Raw genomic sequence first — 23,857 nt, forward strand, 5'->3', positions numbered from 1 at the left:
CCAGGCTGCTGGGCAGCTTTCTGTTTTCCTCATCTCTCGCCAGCTGCCTGCCATTGGCCAATCTAAGATTGTGTGATGCGGTGGTCCCACATAGGATGTGCCTGAGGAGGCTTACCTACCGGAGGATGCTCATGGCCATTCTACCCTCCAAGGGACAGTGCCTCAGGGTGGGAATCTCTCAGCCAGTGTCTGATCTCAGGTTCTGTGTCCCTATTTGTTGTAAAACCCTTGGATTTACTTCAGTAACATTTTTAAATGGATCTCCCCCTTGGCATATTTATAAGATAAATTTTTACTGAATTAAAATTCAGAACAACATTATTAGAATGAGCAGGAAGATAAAGGATGCCCTCAATGATCTATTACTTGGAGGATTTTGCAATTCTCATGAGAAAACACTCACTCTCATCACCCTCTAGGCATCAGCATGAGGTAGGAATCATCTGCATTCTTTATTTATCCCTCTGAATCTTTCAGAACCTTTCCTTCAGGAGAAATCTCTGGGCTCTTCAGGAACTGTGAGTGGTGATGTCAGGTAAATCTGAAACTGAAAAGCAGAGGAAAAGAGAAGGTGAGGAGATGAGAATTCTTGATGGAGAAGCTGGGGCATCCATGTTCAATCTCAACCTGTGAGTCTAAGTTAGTATCAGTGAAAGTAAGGACCACCAGGACCTGGCCCCTTGGCCTTGTCACCTGGTGTGGGGACTGGAGACACCCAAACTGCCCTGGCCACTTTCAGAGAAATGAAGAAGCTGGGAGAACACCACGGGAGCCACATTGGAAAAGGTCCCTGCTATGAAGTAAGATGCACTTTTCAAGAAAGTGAAGGATGATCCCTTGGTTCTCAAAGACTTGCAAAGATTCTGTGTTCTTCTGGAGACATGTTGAAGCCTCCAGTCTTTGAGGGCAGCGATGAGAAGGAACTGTGCTCAAAACCATCCAGCACACACTCCTTGAGGGTGCTGAGGATGACCAGTGTCCAGCCCAAGGGTGTTGTGGGCCTGAAACCCCCTTATCACCTGGGATGGGAGGGGCCCCATGGGCACCCCCTGGGCCAGTGGGGTCTCTGCTTGTAGGCTACAGACCTTTATCAGGTGCATGATCTGCAAACATCTTGTGCCATTTTGGATGGTGGATCTTTTTCTTACTCCTTTTGTGCACAACAGCTTTTGTTTTGAAGAAGTCTAATTCATCTCTTCTGTCTTTTGTTGTTTGTGATCTAAGAAATCATGGCCAAATCCAAAGTCGTGAAGTTTTTCTCTCATGTTTTCTTCTATGGGGTGTATAATTTTGGTTCTTACATCTAGGCCTTTGATCCATTTGAGTCGATTTTGTATAGTGAGAGAAGTAGGGGTCCAACTTTGTTCTTTTGCATGTGGGATCTGGTTGTCCCAGCACCTGTACTAATTGTTGGGGAAAAATATTTGCAAATGATGCCACCAAAAAGGTCTAATTTCCAAAATACACAAACAGCACATGCATCTCAAAAAAAAAAAATTAAAAATGGGCAGGTCCAAATAGACATTTCTCCAGAGAAGACATACAGATGATCAACAGGCACATAAAAAGACACTTCACACTGCTAATTATTAAAGCAATGCAAATGAAAACCACAATGAGGTGTCACCTCATAGTCATCAGAATGGCATCGATAAAATGTCTACAAATAACAAATGCTGGTGAGGGGGTGGAGAAAATGAAATCTCCTACTGTTGGTGGGAACTGATGCAGCCACTGTGGAAAACAGTATGGAGGATCCTCAAAAAACTAAAAAGTTGGCATATGAATTAGTAATCCCACTCCTGGGCACATATCCAGACAAAGCTATAATTCGAAAAGACACATTCACCACTATGTTCATAGCAGCACTATTCACAACAGCAAAGATGTGAAAGCAACCTACCTGTCCAACAACTGATGAATGGATAAAGATGTGCGTGTGTGTGGCTGTGGTGTGTGTCTGTGTGTGTGTGTATACAGTCCATGGGGTCGCAAAGAGTCGGACATGACTAAGCAACTTCACTTCACTTCATACATATATATGAGTATCTCCCATTCACACATGCTGTATACACATTATTTAACTTATTTGTGCAACTATGTGAAAGTAATTAACATCACAAAACTGCATACTTAAGATGAATTAAATGGTTAGTGCCATGTTTTGTATTTTTAATGACAATGAGAAAAAAGTGTAGTGGTCATAATTGTTACAACATAAATGAATACTAAAAACGTCCTTAGTGAGAAAAGCCATACCAGAAAAGGCCACCCAGATCCCATATTCATCTGACCTGCTTTAAATCCATCAAGGCTGTCCAAATGAGGGGAAAATGCAGTAATGGTTCCCGGAAAAGAAAACTGCATCAGGATGGAAAAGGTATCTTCACACAGTTGGGGCAGCAGGTGATGGTGGAAGCGGGCCTGTGTATTAAAACATAACACAGAATTCATGCTTGCCTCATGGGGGGGGCTAGGTGTTGGTGCCTCAGGAGAGTGTCACTGTTTGGGGTAAAACACACTGAACATTTTGTGTGAATTTGCAAATATGAGTACTATTTGCCATTATTAAAAGCTTTCTGTACATTTTAAATTAGTAGAAAGTGAGTTACTTTTCAAAACAACCATGACAATACCATTCAAGAACTCAGGTAAGACAGGCATCAGACTTTGTTATAGAGGCCAAGACTTACCAGACCAAGTTCAACCAAATTTGTGACACTTATTTCCCTTGTAGGAGTCCATATGGTATTAGTATTAAGAGGCATCGTGGGAAAAGGATGTTAGTAGCCACTAAGTCGTGGGTCCTGTGGATGATCTGGATTGCAGGGGAAACTGAGATTTCAGCTTCACAATCTTTTACATTATTTCAAAGCATATGTTAAAAGATAAATTCAGCAAAAAAAATGGAATACACACAGATCAATTTTGTTTCTATACAAGAATAACAAACCATCAAAAAGCATAATAAAACAATCCCATTCACAATTCAAGAAAAAAAAAACTACCTAGGAATAAATTTAACAAAAGACATAAAAGACCTATAATCAGACAACTATAGGGCATTGATAAAGAAATTGAAAACAGAAAAGAAAAATATCCTATACTCATGCATCAGGGAAAACTATTTTTAAAATATTTTCTACTGAGCCCAAGAGCCTAGAAGCCCATGCTCCACAGCAAGAGAGGCCACTTCCAAGGGAAGCCCACATGCTGTAACTAGGAGCAGCCCCACGACCACAACTAGAAAAGGCCCGGGCACAACAAAGACCCAGTGCAGCCAAAAAGAAAAATAAAACAGAAAATAACTTTTAATAAAAGTCTATCAACAAAAGAAAAAACAATGTGGACTTTATAAAATTAAAAATTTCTACTCTATGGAAGACCTTATTGAGAAAACCAACAGACGGAGCACACGCTGTGTGTATGCTCAGTTACTTCAGTCGTGTCTGACTCTGTGACCCTACAGACTGTAACCTGCCAGGCTCCTCCGTCTATGGGGTTCTCCAGGCAAGAACACTGGAGTGGGTTGCCACACCCTCCTCCAGGGGATCCTCCCAGCCTAGGGGTCAAACCCGCATCTCCCATGTCTCCTGTATTTGCAAATGGGTTCTTTACCGCTAGTGCCATTTCCAAAACACATATCTGATAAAGGATCTGACTCAAATTAGACCAAACGACCTCTTTAAAATTTGGTAAAGATTGAATACACACCCGGCCAAAGAAGACAGACAGTGAATAAGCACGCAAGAGCACCCTCAAGATGCTGGGGGAAGGCAGGTGCAGTCAACTTTGGAAGGCAGTGGCACTTTTCTCCAAATCCAAACAGTCTCACCTCAGGATCCAAGAAGTGTATCTCTTGTATTTAGACAACCGCTTTGCAAAACTGGGAAATAAAAACTAGCATCAAGTAATGTACAAGAGCTCTATTCATAATAGTTAAAAACTTAAAAGATATCAGGCTGTCCTTCCATACACGTGGAATGACAAGGGACTCCAAGGAGCCAAAACTATCACAGGAGTCCGCAGTTCAAAGGGCCTCCGGGGTGCTGTGCTAAGTCGCTTCAGTCACGTCTGACTGTCAGAGCCCACCAGGCTCCTCTGCCCATGGGAATTTTCCAGGCAAGGATCCTGGAGTGCGTTGTGCTCTCCTCCAGGGGATCTTCCCAACCCAGGGATCCAATTCCTGCATTGGCAGGTAGGTTCTTTACCACTAGCACCACCTGGGGCAAAAGTGCCTAAATGGAGATCAGGGAAACCCAGTTAGGAGAAGGGACTCAGAGAAAAGGAAGTGAGGGAAGGAGACTCTGAGTCACATTCAGAGAAGCCCAGCAGGTAGTTCTGCAGATGGAAGAGGAGGAGGAAGCAGGCTGGAGCTACGTAGAAGACGAAAGAGGGAACTAAAGCAGGGGCCCCCAACCTCTAGGATCTAATGCCTGATGATCTGAGGTGGCGCTGATGCAATAATAATAGAAATAAGTGTTTGGTCACTCAGCCGTGTCCAACCCTTTGTGACCCTATGGACTGTAGCCCACAAGACTCCTCAGTCCATTGAATTCTTCAGCCAAGAATACTGGAGTGGGCTGTCATTTCCTTCTTCAGGAGATCTTCCCGACCCAGGGATTGAACCCGGGTCTCCGCATTGCAGGCAGACTCTTTACCAACTGAGCCTCCAGGGAACAGAAATAGAAACAGAGCGAACGGTAAACGGAGGCACTTGAAACATCCCAAAACCTCCCTCACCCCTGTTGGTCAAAAAACTGTCTTCCAGAAAAACTCCCGAGGTCAAGGAAGGAACTTCAAGTGTACTCAGCTGTCCCAGGCTGCTGGCTTAGGGAGATGCTGAAGCAGGGGTGTCCCAAGAGGTAGAACCTCCCTTGCACGGGATCCTCAACAGACCTCCGATAGCCTTGGTGATGATCGGAGAGATTTGTTTCATTTTTTTTTTTAATATCCTTGTGGGATAAACTTAAAACTTAGCAATTCTGTTACAGTCTTTAAGAAAATGTTTTCTTTCTTTACTGATCTGTGAAGCACCAACTGTGACGATCACTGTTCTAATATACCTCATAGTGTTGCTGACACTATGGATATAAATGTGTGAAATTGAACTTACTCAATAAAAATGATGAAGCATCTGCCCTGTGCCCAGCACGTTCCAAGGGTTGGGGAGTATAATGAAAATACTCCATAAGATGCACAGCTGGTAGGCACATTCTTTAAAAAAGCCTTTTACACTTCCACCAATAGTTTATTCTCAATGTCAACACTTGCCAGTTAATGACCATGCTGGGTAGGAAGCTCATTAAAAACACAGGAGCCAGGGTTCCTGGAAGGATATCCCATTCTCCCTTGGACAGTCCTCCACCCTCTCTGGGTCTCAGTTTCCTCACCTGTAAAATCATGGACAACTGACTATAATTCACCCCTGGAACCCAAGCCTATTGAGAGGGATGGGAAATATTACTCCAAGGCCTGGCTGATAGACCAGATTAAAAGAAAAATATGGCATTGCTGCTTTTCAGTCAAACAGACAAATACAATGAAGGAAGGAGTCCCTGGCCCTGCGGGATTTGCCTAGGGGTCTAGTCTGGGAAATTCTTACACATCAGGAGATGGCTCCGAGCTGGATTTCCACAAACAATAACATCCATGCGAAGGACAAGCCTGCAGAGCTCTGTGCCCATCAGCCACGGGAAGAGACTGCCTCCCGCCAGCCAGCAGCATTTACGAGTGACCTCCTAAGGCCGTCACCAAACTACAGGGGCACCTCTGGGTTTTCTGTTTCCCTCACTTTTCTGACTCTTTTCTGAAAAACACGCACATTTCTTCATAGGATGCCACAGTGGAAGGAAAATAGGCCTTCAATTTTTAGACCTCAATTTGCAAAAAACTTGGAGCTTTTTTGTTTTTAATTAAAGCACCACATAATTTAAAAATTTTACACGTTCTAATTATTCAGTTCCAAAACACCGCACTTACTGCACAGGGTCCCCATGGAAAGGCCCCCTCTCAGCAGGACAGCCACAGATGCCACCATGAAAGGGCGGCAAGGTGCCCTCCTCCCTTCTTTTCCGCCTGGGTGGCCGCCAGGTTTTTAAATCCACGCACCCTACTAAGTTTCTAGGGTGCAATTCGTGGACCCTTCCTTTCCCATCCCAGAAGGTGGTCAAGGGCCGCTGGGCTGCAAACTGCCGGAAGCAGGGCTGGGCCAGCCGGCCAGAGGAAGGGTTGTGGAGTCCCAGCAGGTGAAATCACCAGGCAGCATAAATCCCTTGGACTTCCTGGGGACCTCGCTGCTGGCACTAGGTTGCTTGGGAAAACCGCGCGGGTCTGAGCTTTACGCGACGGGGTAAAGTGGTAATAATGGCCTTGACCCCAGTGGCGAGGCCTTTCTGCCACCGCCAGGTTAGGGGGCTCCAAGACTGTGCCAACAGACAGGGCGGAACACGTGGTTCCCTGCTCCGCCCTGCGCCACCGAGCCCCAGTTCCCTTACCTGTGGTCCGCACCCCTCCGCTCCGCTCACTGGATGCCGATCGATGCGGACCCAGGAGCCCACGAAATGGGCGTTCGCAGCCGCAACGGAGACCCCTGAGACCCGGGACCCACTGCCTAGGAGCTCGGAGGAGGCGCGCTCCGCCCCCGACGCGGCCAGGTGTGCTCCGCCCACACGCCCGCTCCCAGGAGAGGCCCGCGGGCCTCGCTACTGCCGCCAGGTGACATCCATCCGCGAGCAAATCCACCCCACCGAGACGGCCCGAGCTTTCTATCCGCTGATCCTTCTATAATTCAGGGATAAAACTGTGACTACAGAAAGGAAAGATGACCTGACCTAGGATGGCCATGATATTCTATAGAAGCAGAGAAAATTGGTTAAAAAAATTTTTTTTCTTGGAAATTGTAAAGCTGGTTCTTTTGCATATGCAATTAAGAACAATTAGCTTGTTAAAAAGCCTGCCTAGGGCAAAGCTTGAAGTTAACCCTTTCCTTGAAAAACACTGCCCACTTTGCCTGAGATCTCAGCCTTGGGCAAATGAGAACTTCAAGCCCCCCCCCCCTAAAAAAAGGAGGTCAAAGAGATATTTTAAATCTCAGGCGGAAAACTAGAAGATCTCTGTCTGTCCGTCTGTGTGAATTTATGTATGTCTCAGTGTGAGTCTTCTGTTTTTTGATAATATTGCTGAAGTTGTAAGTGAGTTCTTATTTAAATAATCTAAAGAAAAGGAAGCCCTTACAAATCAAACAGTTCTAAATACAAGAAAAAATTGACCTAAATGAATTTTAGATTCATGTGAACTGGGAAATAGTCAATATTAAATATCTAGTATTTTTTTTTTGCTACTCTAATATCGACATGTCTAAGAGTCATTAACATTAAGCATAAAATTTTTATAGTGCCTAGGGTTATTATAAGTTAAATATTGCTATATTGTTATGTCTGTCACAAGCTTGTCAACAAAGAACGTACCTCTAAAAACAAACAACCAAAAAATCTAAAAAATGTAAATGCGATATGATCTACAAGATGTTCTAGAACTCACACCCAAAAAAGATGTCCTTTTCATCATAGGGGACTGGAATGCAAAAGTAGGAAGTCAAGACATACCTGGAGGAACAGACAAAATTGGCCTGGGAGTACAAAATGAAGCAGGGCAAAGGCTAACAGAGTTTTGCCAAGAGAATGCACTGGTCATAGCAAATACCCTTTTCCAACAACACAAGAGAAGACTCTACACATGGACATCACCAGATGGTCAACATCGAAATCAGACTGATTATATTCTTTGCAGCAAAAGATGGAGAAGCTCTATACAGTCAGCAAAAAACAAAACCGGGAGCTGACTGTGGCTCTGATCATGAACTCCTTATTGCCAAATTCAGACTTAAGTGGAAGAAAGTAGGGAAAACCATTAGACCATTCAGGTATGACCTAAATCAAAGCCCTTACGATTCTACAGTGGAAGTGAGAAATAGATTCAAGGAATTAGATCTGATAGACAGAGTGCCTGAAGAACTATGGATGGAGGTTCGTTACATTGTACAGGAGACAGCGATCAAGACCTTCCCCAAGAAAAAGAAATGCAAAAAGGCAAAATGGTTGTCTGAGGAGGCCTTACAAATAGCTGTGAAAAGAAGAGAAGTGAAAAGAAAAGAAGAAAAGGAAAGATATACCCATTTGAATGCAGAGTTCCAGAGAAGACCGGGCAGAGATAAGAAAGCCTTCCTCAGGGATCAATGCAAAGAAATAGAAGGAAACAATAGAATGGGAAACACTAGAGATTTCTTCAAGAATATTAGAGATACCAAGGGAACATGTCAGGCAAAGATGGGCACGATAAAGGACAGAAATGGTATGGACTTAACAGAAGCAGAGGATATTAAGAAGAGGTGGCAAGAATACACAAAAGAATTATACAAAAAAAGATCTTCATGACCCGGATAACCACGATGGTGTGATCACTCACCTGGAGCCAGACATCCTGCAACGTGAAGTCAAGTGGGCCTTAGGAAGCATTGCTACAAAAAGCTAGTGGAGGTGATAGAATTCCAGTTGAGCTATTTCAAATCCTAAAACATGATGCTTTGAAAGTGCTGCGCTCAATATGCGAGCAAATTTGGAAAACTCAGCAGTGGCCACGGGACTGGAAAAGGTCAATTTTCATTCCATTCCCAAATAAGGGCAATGCCAAAGAATGTTCAAACTACCGCACAATTGCACTCATCTTACATGCTAGCAAAGTAACACTCAAAATTCTCCAAGCTAGGCTTCAACAGTACGTGAACCATGAACTTCCAGATGTTCAAGCTCAATTTAGAGAGGCAGAGGGACCAGAGATGAAATTGCCAACATCCATTGGATCGTAGAAAAAGCAAGAGAATTCCAGAAAAATATCTCCTTTATTGATTATGCCAAACCTTTGACTGTGCGGATCACAACAAAATGTGGAAAATTCTTCAAGAGATGAGAACCCCAGACCAACTGAACTGCCTCCTGAGAAATCTGTATGCAGGTCAAGGAGCAACAGAACCAGACATGGAACAATGGACTGGCTCCAAAAGGGGAAAAGAGTACGTCAAGGCTATACATTATCACCCTGCTTATTTAACTATATGCAGAGTACATCGTGTGAAATGCTGGGCTGGATGAAGCACAAGCTGGAATCAAGATTGCCAGGAGAAATACCAATAACCCAAGATACACAGATGACACCACCCTTTTGGCAGACAGTGAAGAGGAACGAAAGAGCTTCCTGATGAAAGTGAAAGAGGAGAGTGAAAAAGCTGTCTTAAAACTCAGCATTCAAAAAACAAAGATCATGGCATCTGGTCCCATCACTTCATGGCAAATAGATGGGGAAACAATGGAAAAATAACAGACTTTATTTTTCGGGGCTCCAAAATCACTGCAGATGGTGACTGCAGCCACGAAATTATAAGATGCTTGATCCTTGAAAGAAAAGTTATGACCAACCTAGACAGCATATTAAAAAGCAGAGACAATATTTTGCTGACAAAGGTCCGTCTAGTCAAAGCTATGGCTTTTCCAGTAGTCGTGTATGGAAGTGAGAGTTGGATCATAAAGAAAGCTGAATGCCTAAGAATTGATGTCAGACTTCACAGCCTGACAAAATCAAACTATGATTATCAAAAGAAAGTAAGAAAGAAGGGATAATTAAGAGTTTAGGATTAACTATACACACTAATATCTAACAAATTAATAATCAAATGGGACATAGTGAATAGAACAGGGAACTCTATTGAACAGACTGTAATAATCTATATGAGGGAAAAAATGGAAAAAGAATAGATACACTTCTATGTAAAATCAAATTAAGTTCCTGTACAGCTAAAACTAACAAAACATTGGAAGTCAACTTGACTCTAAAAGAAAATATAAATTATATAACCTGAAATCCGTCTAGCGAACCCCAGACAGTGGCGACCCTATGGATTAGATATGTGATATGCTATGACATTAATATGACACCACCAAAGGTTTTCACTCAGCAGAACCCAGAGCAGCAACCCATTCAAAGGTGCCTGACCTCACGTGAATGTCCCAAGATGAAGAGAAGAAAAAGGACCACAGGTGAATCAGGGCAACACCCTCAATTCAGATGTTGGGAATCTCCGAGGGGCAAGAGCAGACCCAGAGTCTCCAAGTACGGGATCCAGACCCACGTGGATGGGGTGAGACCCACACAATCCCCGGACCCTGCATCTGGGGTCGCGTGACTCTTGGTTAGGACACCAGGTCTCTGCTGGCTGGGCCCCTAAGGTGGAAACGAATGGGTTCCTGGAACCTCCTGGGATGGTAGAAAGAAGCGTTCGGTCTCCTCTCCCCACACTTGTCTCAGGGAAGTCCTCCTCTCCCGCCCTTCGGTTCTGTCTGATACTGTTTTTACAGCTGTCACGATAATGTTGAAGACACTACCTTGGTTCCAGCAGGCTCGGTCCCTCGTTTTCCCACTGAGGTGTTGAGAAAACACACCAGGCACGGGGCTAGGAGACGAGGGACAGGTCTGGTCTCTGCTGAGCAGGGACGGCCGACCGGAAGGCGATCACCATAGCAACCTCACCTGCTGCCCGTTGGTTTTCTGCCTCATCCCAGTAACCTGGAATCAACTTACCAGGTGAACCTGCTTCCTACTCAAATTGAATGTGCTGGAAAATGGGACTAATTATCAGGTAGCCCACCTGAGGTGTCTCTGTGAACCCCAGGGCAGGGGAACCTGGCAGGAGGAAAGACTAAGAGCCCTACTGCAGCCCTGACCCCTGGGAGGGCCACGGAAGCCCACTCAGAGGAGGGCACGTTACCCAGAGGAGCCCACCTCAGCTCCAGACCCCAGACCTCTGAGCACTGACATTCAGACACAGGCACGGAGTTTTCCAGGACAGAGGACAGGCTCAGTCTGCACCCAGGTCTCCACGTCCTAGTGCACACAGAACATGGTCGGTGTCAATATTCTCACACTATTTCAATAGGCAAGACATGGACTCATTGTAGAAAGCACACAGTCTTGTCTAAACATAATCAGTGCAGACGGGATTGAAAAGTCAAGGTGTTCGTCATTCAGACATGTGTGACTGTTTGTGACCACATGGATGGTAGCCCTGCAGCCTCCTCTGTCCATGGGATTCTCCAGGCAAGAATACTGGAGTTGGTTGCCATTCCCTTCTCCAGGGGATCTTCCCGATCCACAGATCAAACCCAGGTCTCCTGCACTGCATACAGATTCTTTACCATCTCAGCCACCGGGGAAGCCCCTAGACAAGACTTAGGGAGGTCTAACTCTACCATGTAGACAGAACGTGGTCAGGTTTAAACTAGCATAAGGTTGCTCTCCCTGGAGGCACAGGTCACACACATGCAGGGTCTCTCATCATTGGACAGGGGCCTCACCCTCATGTGGGAACTAGCAAGTAAGTTTCTTAAAGAAAAAAATCATCACTGGGCTCCACATGTCACCCACACCAGGAAACTGAAAGAATCTTTGTCATTAAACACTTCAACAGGCAAAACCAAACCGTTACCAGTGTCTTTGGGCACGTGGTGGTCAGGATCCAGGGGAGATCCAGGGGTTTCTTAGAGTTGAGCCCAGGGTCCTGTACAGACAGACAGAAAGTGCCCTGATTCCATCACCCAAGGCTTCCAGCACGAGGCAGCCACACTGGAAGCCTTCTAGAAAGGGGTATTCTTTATCAGAATAAAAATTGTTGAAATTGAAAGCATATTAGTTCTTATTTCCAAAATAAAATATTCTTAAAAGCCTGGCCCGCAGATCTTTGCTGTTCCCACTGGTTCCTTTGTGTTCGGATTGTCAGGGTAGAAACAATCCATCCTTTCAAATTAGTTTCTTCTAATTCTGTTTATTTGCTATAGTATGAAGGAAAGATCACACTTGAAAATATACATGAGAAAATTCCTGCAAAAAAAAATTGAGTCAAGGAGCCCATAAGCTGCAAGAACTCTGCCTTCTAACAGTTTCTATTTCAAAGACTGAGGGCAGAAGTAGAAGGGGATGACAGAGAACGAGATGGTTGGATGGCATCACGGACCTAATGGACATGAGTTTGAGCAAACTCTGGGAGATGGTGAAGGACAAGGAAGCCCAGTGTGCTGAAATCTATGGGGTTGCAAAGAGTTGGACACGACTGAGTGACTGAACAGCAATAAGCTTCAATTTTCTGCCTGGAGAAATCTGATAAAATAGGCATCCTGATTTTTTCACTTCTCTGTTCAAACTCTGCTAAAATGAAATTGATATTCATATCAACATGTAAGAATTTCTGAGTTTTGAGATGTCACACCAAGGTAAGAGGTGCTGGTGAAAATAGAACGCTACTAGTAGGCAAAACATTCTTAACGCTTTGTTTCAAGTTGGATTGAAATACAACACTACACGGTTACATGAAGTATGAACCAAGAGTCTAAATATAGCAGGCAATATGTAAAAGCAAATTTGATATCCCCTATGTGAGAGTAAAAGCTACTGGTTTTTGCAGCAGTCATGTACGGATGTGAGAGTAGGACCACAAAGAAAGCAGAGCACCGAAGAACTGATGCTTTCAAACTGTGGTGCTGGAGAAGACTCTTGAGAGTCCCTTGGACTGCAAGGAGATCAAACCAGTCAATCCTAAAGGAAATCAGTTCTGAATATTCATAGGAAGGACTGATGCTGAAACCAAAGCTCCCATCCTTTGGCCATCTGATGTGAAGAGCCGACCCACTGGAAAAGACCCTGATGCTGGGAAAGATTGAAGGCAAATGGAGAAGGGGAAGACAGAGGAAGAGATGGTTGGATGGCATCACCAATTCAATGGACAGCAGTTTGAGAAATCTGCAGGAGATGGTGAAGGACAGGGATTCCTGGCGCGCTGCAGTCCATGGGGTCACAAAGAGTCAGACACAACTTAACAACTGAACAGAAACAACAACTTGAGAGTAAATGTTTCTTGTCAGATCTGCAGCTGGTATGCACAAATTGGTTTAGAACACTCTCCAGCATAGATTGTCTCTAAGTCTGATTAAGTGTGTCACAAGGGCATGAATCAAAAGGTGATGTATTCATTCCAGGATGGAATAGAATGTTACTTTGAACAGTCTGTAAAACTTACACAGAGTCTGTAATCCACTCAAGATTTCAAATAATAAAACATTTACCTGAAATTTAAAGCCTCTTGGAAAGTTGTGTTCTAAACATTTCATAGATTTCTTTTCATAATCATTTTTCACAGTGATAACACTTTAACTCCTCAGTTGCTGATGTTACTACCAAGATAAACTTGTCCTCATGGGTGTGGGAGATAAAGTTGATCCATTGTGATTGTTCTCTGGTCAAACGACTCTTGTAATTTCTAATTATGTTCTACATTCAGAATATTTTTTTTATATCCATCAAAGTCTACTTCTCAGATCTTCATGTATACCAAATAATAGATACCTGGTGAGTTCAGATTATATTAAACACTCTTGCCATAGCTTTTCCCATGTCAACTGAATCAGAACAAGGTGAAGCAGGGAGAAGAGTTGAAATTTTCAGTGATTTCTAAGGCCTCTGAAAAAATTAGACAGAAACCCTAGCCTTTACTGGTCTCTACGAAAGAATCACAATGTGCCTTTTTTGTGAAATTGCAACAGTTGACTAACTAGAGTTGCAATAAGTTGGAATTCTGCTTGGAATGATTTGAGTTGAAATAGTTTGGATGTCAGCATGTGAGGATATATATAGGATGACACACACTTAAGGAGGTATCTACAGGTATGAATCCATAAATTGATGAGGTATACTTTGTAAACAAAGATGAAACATTGAACTTGTTTTCACTATCTGACCCTTCCAGAATTTGCCATCATCTACTGACTCCCCTGTGGACTTGGTTTATTGCCACCAGATTAAAACTAGTTACAGGAATCTTTGTCCTCTTTGTTTGAAATTGTTTATGTTTCTCTCTCCTAGGATGCTCTTATAAATGCCACCATCTGTGTCACTTATTTTGTCTATAAGGTTGTCTCTTGCACTTTTCACTGTGTAACCATCTTCCATGTATACAGATATTTATATATCTATGTCTATATGTATCTATAATAGATATTTATATCTGTATGTACATAGATATTTGTCTGTATGTACATAGATATTTATATGTCTATGTATAGATATTTATGTTTCTGTGTATCTAGGTATTTATATATCTATATATCTATGCATATGGACATTTATATATCTATGTACCTAGACATTTATATCACTATCAGTCTGGACATTTATATATCTATGTACCTAGACATTTGTAATTATGTACACTTCAGTTCAGTTGCTCAGTCGTGTCCGACTCTTTGTGACCCCATGAATTGCAGCACGCCAGGCCTCTCTGTCCATCACCAACTCCCGGAGTCTACCCAAACCCATGTCCATCAAGTCGGTGATGACATCCAACCATCTCATCCTCTGTCGTCCCCTTCTCCTCCCGTCCCCAATCCTACCCAGCATTAGGGTCTGTTCCAATGAGTCAACCCTTCACATGAGGTGGCCAAAGTATTGGTGTTTCAGCTTCAACATCAGACTTTCCAATGAACACCCAGGATTGATCTCTTTTAGGATGGATTGATTGGATCTCCTTGCAGTCCAAGGGACTCTCAAGAGTCTTCTCCAACACCACAGTTCAAAAGCATCAATTCTTCAGCGCTCAGCTTTCTTCACCGTCCAACTCTCACATCCATACATGACCACTGGAAAAACCATAGCCTTGACTGACGAACTTTTGTTGGCAAAGTAATATCTCTGCTTTTAAATATGCTGTCTAGGTTGGCCATAACCTTCCTTCGAAGGAGTAAGCGTCTTTTAATTTCATGGCTGCAGTCACCATCAGCAGTGATTCTGGAGCCCCCAAAAATAAAGTCTGACACTGTTTCCACTGTTTCCCCATCTATTTCCCATGAAGTGATGGGACCACATGCCATGATCTTAGTTTTCTGAACGTTGAGCTTTAAGCCAACTTTTTCACTCTCCTCTTTCACCTTCATCAAGAGGCTCTTTAGTTCTTCTTCACTTTCTGCCATAAGGGTGGTGTCATCCGCATATCTGAGGTTATTGATATTTCTCCCAGCAATCTTGATTCCAGCTTGTGTTTCTTCCAGCCCAGCGTTTCTCATGATGTACTCTGCATATAAGTTAAATAAGCAGGGTGACAATATACAGCCTTGACGTACTCCTTTTCCTATTTGGAACCAGTCTGTTGTTCCATGTCCAGTTCTAACTATTGTACAAATAGATGTTTTACCAGTGTAACAGGGCCTGGTGAAAAGGGAACGCTCCTACAAAAAGAGACAGACGTGACTTGGCGACTGAACAACAAAATAGAAAACACACTCGGTTCACCTGCCACCAACAACACATAGTATATCAGTGTTACTACAATATAAAATAAAGGTTCATTTAAAAAAAGAATGCCCAGGGGGATTTCCCTGCAGTTCAGTGGTTAAGATTCTGTGCTTCCAATGCAGAGGGCGAAGGTTCGATCCTTGGGTGGGGAACTAAAGATCCCACAAGCCGCATGGCATGGCCAATAAATAAAATTATTAAAATAAATAAATAAGAATGTTCAGGAAGAACACACAGGCTTTTGTCTGTTTCTTCAGGTACTGCTGCGGCTGCTAAGTCGCGTCAGTCGTGTCCGACTCTGTGCGACCCCATAGACGGCAGCCCAGCAGGCTCCTCCGTCCCTGGGATTCTCCAGGCAGGAATACTGGAGTGGGTTGCCATTTACTTCTCCAGTGCATGAAAGTGAAAAGTGAAAGTGAGGTCACTCAGTTGTGTCCGACTCTTCGCGACCCCATGGGCTGCAGCCTACCAGGCTCCTCCATCCATGGGGTTTCCCAGGCAAGAGTACTGGAGTGGGGTGCCATTGCCTTCTCCGTTCTTCAGGTACATTCCGTATTAAATTACAGTCCTGAGTTAAAACTCGAAAGCTTTCATTTCCAAGGAATCACAACTGGGCATGAAAGAATCCTGCCGCCTTGTGGCCATTCCCTACAATAGCAACTTTATGCGTTTTGCTTATGAGTACCTCTTTGTTCGGTCCCCAAGTCGTGACCCACACTTTCCTCTCTAGGACGTGACACCGCCTCTCACGGCTCCCTGACGTCTTTCTCTCTAGGAAGTCACGCCACCTCTCACTGGTCCTTGACGTCTTTCCTCTCTAGGACCGGACACCGCCTCTCACTGATCCCTGAGGTCGTCCTCTCTAGGACCGGACGCCGTCTCTCAATGATCCATGGCGTCTTTTCTCTCTAGGAACGGACGCCGCCTCTCACTACTCCCTGACGTGTTTCCTCTCTAGGACCTCACGCCGCCTCTCACTGCTCCTTCAGGTCGTCCCCTTTAGGACCGGACGCCGTCTCTCAATGATCCATGACGTCTTTCTGTGACGTGTTTCCTCTCAAGGACGGAACACCGCCTCTCACTGATCCCTGAGGGCGTCCTCTCTAGGACCGGACGCCGTCTCTCAATGATCCATGACGTCTTTCCTCTCTAGGACCGGACGCCGCCTCTCACTGATTCCCTGGGGTCGTCCTCTCTAGGACCGGACGCCGTCTCTCAATGATCCATGACGTCTTTCCTCTCTAGGACCGGACGCCGCCTCTCACTGATCCCAGAGGTCTTTCCTCTCTAGGACCTGACACCGCCTCTCATTGTTCCGTGACGTCTTTCCTCTCTAGGACCGGACGCCGCCTCTCACTGATCCCTGCGGCCTTTCTCTCTAGGACCTAACGCTGCCTCTCACTGATCCCTGACGTATTCCTCTCTAGGATTGAAACAGCCTCTCGCAGCTCCCTGATGTCTTTCCTCTCTAGGACCGGACGCCGCCTCTCACTGATCCCTGACGTATTCCTCTCTAGGATTGAAACAGCCTCTCGCAGCTCCCTGATGTCTTTCCTCTCTAGGACCGGACGCCGCCTCTCACTGATCCCTGACGTCTTTCCTCTCTGGGACCGGACGCCTCCTCTCACAGCTCTGTGACGTCTTTCCTCTCTAGGACCTGATACCGCCTCTCACTGCTCCCTGACGTCTTTCCTCTCTAGGACTGACACCGCCTCTCACTGTTCCCCGACGTCTTTCCTCTCTAGGACCTGACACTGCCTGTGACCGGCCCTGAGTTCTTTCCTCTCTATGCCCTTTGACGACCCCCTTCAGGTCCTCTCCACAGACCCCGTGCGCCGCCACTCGTCCACTTACGACTTCCCACCCCAGGTCTGCTTGATTGCTCCCCTCAGGGTCCCCTCCGCTAACCACCCCCCCCCCCGCCCAGGTTCTCTCCGTGGGTCCCCCCCAGGTCCTCTCATCGGCCAGAATCGGGTCGCCAGGTCCTCTCAACGGCCTGCTGCTAGTCCCTTCTCGTCGCCTGCCAATGGCCCTCTCACTGGCCCACTGCTGGTCCTCACTACATCCTGACCCTGGTCCTCACTACTCCCTGACATAGGTCCTCACTATTTCATGTCTCTGGACCTCACTACGACCTGACTCTGGTCCTCGCTATGCTCTTACTCTGGACCTGACTACACTTTCAACCTTGTCTCTGGTCCTCACTTGGGCCTGACTCTAAAAGAACTGTTAAAATATGCCATACAATACCTACATAAACAGAGTGAAGTTATTTCAAACACAAATACAGATCACTTCAAAGCAAAGGAATTCAGAAGCACCTTCCAGATGAGATTTCCTGGAATGAACAACCACCAAAATGGGAACCAAGATTATCCTACGTCTACAGAATCACAGAGTGCATGCTAGCGAGTTATCACACAGTCTGAGTTCTTGAAACACCCCAAGTGCGACTTTCCTAGTTTCCCAGATTAATTCCTTGGAGTAGGACATTTGGAACAGTCCAGACAGGATGAAGAGAGGATTGTCCTCAAGGCAGAGTTGGTCTTGGCAGCAGCTAGGGCAGCCCCTCTTCGCTGTCTGCACCTGCCCTGGAGTTCCAATTGCCAGATGGGGTATGACTCGGTCTCGGCTTTTCCAGGCAAGAATGCCAGGTGATCTGCCCTCTAATGGAATTCTCCAACCTTCCACTCTCTTGAAAGAGGCTGGCATGGACAAAATCTTGGAGCATCTGATCAAGTCAGAGGACCCACAGGGGCCATCCCCAAGTCAGCCCGACAATGAGCACCAAATCTGATCCCAAAACGCCACCTCTGTACACCTGTGCTAAACCGAATCTCAGAGGTAGAGTCTCAGGTGAAGTAGAAAAGCAAGTTATACTGCTTTGCTAGCAAAGAGGGACACAGAAAACTCATGCCCTCAAAAACTGCCCCAAGGCAGGAGGATTTGCTTAGGAGTTTTATAGCTATGGGCTTCTCTGGTAGCTCAGCTGGTAAATAATCTGTGTATAACGCAGGAGACCCTGGTTCAATTCTAGGGTTGGGAAGACTCCCTGGAGAAGGGATAGGCTACCCACTTTAGTATTCTTGGGCTTTCCTGGTGGCTCAGCTGGTACACGGAGAAGGCAATGGCATCCCACTCCAGTACTCTTGCCTGGAAAATCCCATGGACGGAGGAGCCTGGTAGGCCACAGTCCATGGGGTCGCTAAGAGTCGAATACGACTGAGCGACTTCACTTTCACTTTTCCCTTTCATGCACTGGAGAAGGAAGTGGGAACCCACTCCAGTATTCTTGCCTGGAGAATCCCAGGGACAGAGGAGCCTGGTGGGCTGCCGTCTATGGGGTCGCACAGAGTCGGACACGACTGAAGCGACTTAGCAGCAGCTGGTACAGGATCCACCTGCAATGCGGGAGACCTGGATTTGATCTCTGGGTTGAGAAGACACCCTGAAGAAGGGAATGGCTACCCACTCCAGTATTCTGGTCTGGAGAATTCCATGGACTGTATAGTCCATGGGATCACAAAGAGTCGGACTGAGTGACTTTCACTTTATAGCGATGGTTAAAGGGCAGAGTTGTTGTAAGGATTAGGGTGTGTACAGGGCCTGAACTCCCTTCATCTGATCTCAGGTGGTCTCTTGGTGAGCTTCTCTGGAATGAAGAACACTACAATCTTCCATTTTGCTGGAGAGGATGTTTAGCTGGGTAAAAAGTTTAGAGATATTTTTGCGTGTATCCCTTTTGACAGAAACAGGACCCTGACCCAAGACAGAATACTCTTTCTTGACTGCTCTATCCTTCTCTCTGCATCCGCTCCCGTCCCTGATTAGCACCTCTTCCAGTCTGCCCTTTGGAGTTCAGGGTAGGTCATGGAGCCGGGAGTCTATTCCCAACAAAGAAACAGGGGACATGGGAAAGGCTTCTGGGCCCAGGAGCCTCACAGGGTCCTGCTCGATTTCACTCCCAGGCCCTGACCCTACACTGACTATGGCCCTGAGCTGTCCCCGATGGCCTGAGCTTTCCCAAACTGTCCTCTTAACTCTCTCCCTGACTCTCTCCCTAAGGCCCTGATGCTGGTTGTAATGAACACCCTGACAATATCCCTGGGACAAATGGTCTCAAGTGTCTTTTACTAAGGTCTTCAGTTTTCTCTGAGGCCCTGACATTCTCCCTAATTAAGCCCTTAACGCTGTATTTAAGTGACGGCCTGATGCGCTCCCTCTCTCAGGCACTGAAGATGCGCCCCTGATGCTCTCCCTCACTTCAGGGCACTAAGGCCTTGAAGGAGTCTCTACCTGAGGGGCTGGTACTGTCTGTAACCAATTTTATGACTCTTTCCCTAACTAACATCCTCATTTTGCCTCTAAATAACACCCTGAGACTCATCCTAATGCCCTGATGGTGTCCCTAATAGCCCTCAATATCCCTACTTTTGCCATGATCCTGTCCATAACTAAGGCCTGAATATGTACTGAAGTAGGTCTCTGATGCTGTCCCTAACTAACACCGTGACACTGGTCACAACTATGAACCTGACGCTGGCCCTATTGAGGTCCTGAGATGCTGCTAAATAACAGCCTGAACTTCTTTAAGGCCCTCAAGTTATCTCTAACTGAAGCCTTGAAACTGTCTTTAACTAAGCCCCAGACACTGTCCCTAGCTAAGGCCTGAACTATACTTTATGAGGGCCCTAAGCCTGTCCCTAACTCTGACACTGCCCCTAATTGAGGCCATGATACTGCCCCTTATAGCCTAAGCTGTCACAAAATAACACCCCGATCCTATTACTAAGTCCCTGATTATGTCCCTAAGAAAGTCACTGAAGTGCATCTAACTAACAGCCTGAACTATCTCTTACTCAGGCCATGAAGTTATCTCTGAGGTCCTAACAACGTCCCGAATTGAGGCCCTGTTGCTGGCCCTAACTAATGTCCTGATGCTGAATCTGAGTCCCTGATGCTCTTCCTGTTATCCTTTGCCCTACCAACAGAGTTTTGCCAAGAAAACACACTGGTCATAGCAAACACCCTCTTCCAACAACACAAGAGAAGACTCTTCGGTCAATACTGAAATGAGATTGATTATATCCTTTGCAGCCAAAGATGGAGAAGCTCTATACAGTCAGCAAAAACAAGACTGGGAGCTCAGATCATAAACTGAGCCATAAGACTGTGGCTCAGATCATCAACTCCTTATTGCCAAATTCAGACTTAAATTTAAGAAAGTAGGGAAAACCACTAGACATTCAGGTCAGCAGTGACCACAGGACTAGGAAATGCCAAAGAGTGTTCAAGTTCAGTTCAGTTCAGTTCAGTCACTCAGTCGTGTCCAACTCCTTGCGGTAGTTTCAGCATTTTTGGCATTGCCTTTCTACGGGATTGGAATGAAAACTGACCTTTTCCAGTCCTGTGGCCACTGCTGAGTTTTCCAAATTTGCTGACATATTGAATGCAGCACTTTCACAGCATCATCTTTTAGGATTTGAAATAGCTCAACTGGAATTCTATCACAATTGCACTCATCTCACATGCTAGCAAAGTAATGCCCAAAATTCTCTAAGCCAGGCTTCAACAGTACGTGAACCATGAATGTACAATGTTCAAGCTGAATCTGGAAAAGGTAGAGGAACCAGAGATCAAATTGCCAACATCTGCTGGATCATCAAAAAAGCAAGAGAGTTCCAGAAAAATATCGACTTCTGCTTTATTGACTACGCCAAAGCCTTTAACTGTGCGGATCACAACAAACTGGGGAAAATTCTTAAACAGATGGGAATACCAGACCACCTGACCTGCCTCCTGAGAAATCTGTATGCGGGTCAAGAATCAACAGTTAGAACTGGACATGGAACAACACACTGGTTCCAAATTGTGAAAGAAGTATGTCAAGGCTGTATATCGTCACCTGGCTTATTTAACTTCTATGCAGAGTACATCATGCGAAATGCCAGGCTGGATGAAGCACAAGCTGGAATCAAGATTGCCGGGAGAAGTAACAATAACCTCAGATACACAATGACACCAGCCTTATGGCAGAAAGCAAAGAAGAACTGAAGAGCCTCTTGATGAATGTGAAAGAGGAGAGTGAAAAAGTTGGCTTAAAACTCAACATTCAGAAAAATAAATCATGGCATCTGGTCCCATCACTTCATGGCAAATAGATGGGGAAACAATGGAAACGGTGAGAGACTTTATTTTCTTGGGCTCCAAAATCACTGCACATGGTCACTGCAGCCATGAAATTCAAAGATGCTTGCTCCTTGGAAGAAAAGCTATGACCAAACTAGACAGCATATTAAAAAGCAGAGACATTACTTTGCTGACCAAGGTCCATCTAGTCAAAGCTATGGTTTTTCCAGTAGTCATGTACAGATTTGAGAGTTGGACTATAAAGAAAACTGAGCGCTGCAAAATTGATGTTTTTGAACTGCGGTGTTGGAGAAGACTCTCGAGAGTCCCTTGGACTGCAAGGAGATCCAACCAGTCCATCCTAAAGGAAATCAGACCTGAACAGTCATTGGAAGGACAGATGCTGAAGCTGAAGCTCCAATACTTCAGCCAACTGTGGGAAAGAACTGACTCATTTGAAAAGACCGTGATTCTGGGAAAGATTGAAGGCAGGAGGAGAAGGGGATGATAGAGGATGAGATGGTTGGATGGCATCGCTGACTCGAGGGACATGAGTTTGAGCAAGCTCTTGGAGTTGGTGATGGACAGGGAAGCCTGGCCTGCTGCAGTCCATGGGGTCACAAAGTGTTGGACACGACTGAGTGACTGACTTGAACTGAAGCTCTTCCAAACTAAGGTCTTAATGATGAGTCTACCTAAGGCCCAGACACTGTCATTAATAACCTAACTCTTTCCCTATATAACACTCTAATTGTGGCCCTAACTCATGACTTGAAAATGATCCTATCTCTGATCCTGTCCTTCGTAAGGTTAAGAACCTCCTCCTCACAAAGGCCCTGACACTGTCAATAATAATGACCTGACTTTTTCCCTAAGTAACACCCTGATTTTGTCACTAACTAATGCCCTGACACTGGTTCTAACTACAGCCCTGACGCTGGTGCTATTGAAAGCCCTGAGATATCCCTAAGGAACAACCTTACCTGAAGCCTTGACACTGTCCGTAGCTTAGGCCTTGATGCTGTCCCTTATAGTCTATGCTGTCACTAAATATCCCTCTGAATCTGCCCATAACCAAGGCCCTGAGTATGTCCCTAATAAAGTCTCTGAAGTGTCCCTAATGAACAGCCTTAACTGACTCTTGCTAAGGACATCAAGTTATCTCCGAGGTCCTGACACTGTCTCTAAGGCCCTGATGCTGGCTGTAACTAATGGCCTGACACTGACCCTTACTAAGTCCTTGCCCAGGAGTTGTCCCAGGCTGCTGGGCAGCTTTCTGTTTTCCTCATCTCTCGCCAGCTGCCTGCCATTGGCCAATCTAAGATTCTATGATGTGGTGGTCCCACATAGGATGTGCCTGAGGAGGCTTACCTACCAGAGGATGCTCATGGCCATTCCACCCTCCAATGGACAGTGGCTCAGAGTGGGAATCTCTCAGCCAGTGTCTGACCTCAGGTTCTGTGTCCCTATTTGTTGTAAAAACCTTGGAGTTACTTCAGTAACATTTTTAAATGGGTCTCCCCCTTGGCATATTTATAAGATAAATTTTTTCTGAATTAAAGTTCAGGAACATTATTAGAATGAGCAGGAAGACAAAGGACGCCCCCAATGATCTATTACTTGGAGGATTTTACAATTCTCATGAGAAAACTCTCACTCTCCTCACCCTCTAGGCATCAGCACGAGGTAGGAATCATCTGCATTCTTTATTTATCCCTCTGAATCTCTCAGAACATTTCCTTCAGGAGAAATCTCTGGGCTCTTCAGCAACTGTGAGTTGTGATGTCAGGTAGATCTGAAACTGAAAAGGAAAAGAGAAGGTGAGGAGATGAGAATTCTTGATGGAGAAGCAGGGACATCCATGTTCAATCTCAGCCTGCGAGTCTGAGTTAGGATCCAGGGAACGTAAGGACCACCAGGACCTGGCCCCCTGGCCTTGTCACCTGGTGTGGGGACTGGAGACACCCAAACTGCCCTGGCCACTTTCAGAGAAATGAACAAGCTGGGAGAACACCACGGGAGCCGCATTGGAAAAGGTCCCTGCTATGAAGTAAGATGCACTTTTCAAGAAAGTGAAGGATGATCCCTTGGTTCTCAAAGACTTGCAAAGATTCTGTGTTCTTCTGGAGACATGTTGAAGCCTCCAGTCTTTGAGGGCAGTGATGAGAAGGAACTGTGCTCAAAACCATCCAGCACTCACTCCTTGAGGGTGCTGAGGATGACCAGTGTCCAGCCCAAGGGTGTTGTGGGCCTGAAACCCCCTTATCACCTTGGATGGGAGGGGCCCCACGGGCACCCCACTGGGCCGGCAGGGTCTCGGCTTGTAGGCTACAGACCTTTA

At 45.4% G+C, this 23,857-nt stretch overlaps 2 long non-coding RNA genes across 2 annotated transcripts in view; both read right to left on the minus strand.

Annotated features, from left to right (window-relative positions):
* LOC145508618 (uncharacterized) overlaps nt 1-23,857 on the minus strand; it is a 152,277-nt gene that overhangs the window by 127,032 nt on the left and 1,388 nt on the right. Inside the window, exon 2 of the long non-coding RNA XR_014055479.1 lies at nt 23,183-23,317. This is a non-coding gene — a long non-coding RNA (uncharacterized LOC145508618). The remainder of the gene's footprint in view (nt 1-23,182; nt 23,318-23,857) is intronic.
* LOC145508617 (uncharacterized) lies at nt 429-5,829 on the minus strand. Its single transcript, XR_014055478.1, has 3 exons — nt 2,295-5,829; nt 1,086-1,398; nt 429-547 (listed from the first exon to the last, which is right to left on the minus strand). It is a non-coding gene; the product is annotated as an uncharacterized LOC145508617 (long non-coding RNA).

The sequence above is a fragment of the Giraffa tippelskirchi genome, chromosome 6 (genome assembly GCF_054371585.1).
Source record: "Giraffa tippelskirchi isolate mGirTip1 chromosome 6, T2T-mGirTip1v1.2.pri, whole genome shotgun sequence".
Classification (NCBI taxonomy): Eukaryota; Metazoa; Chordata; class Mammalia; order Artiodactyla; family Giraffidae; genus Giraffa; species Giraffa tippelskirchi.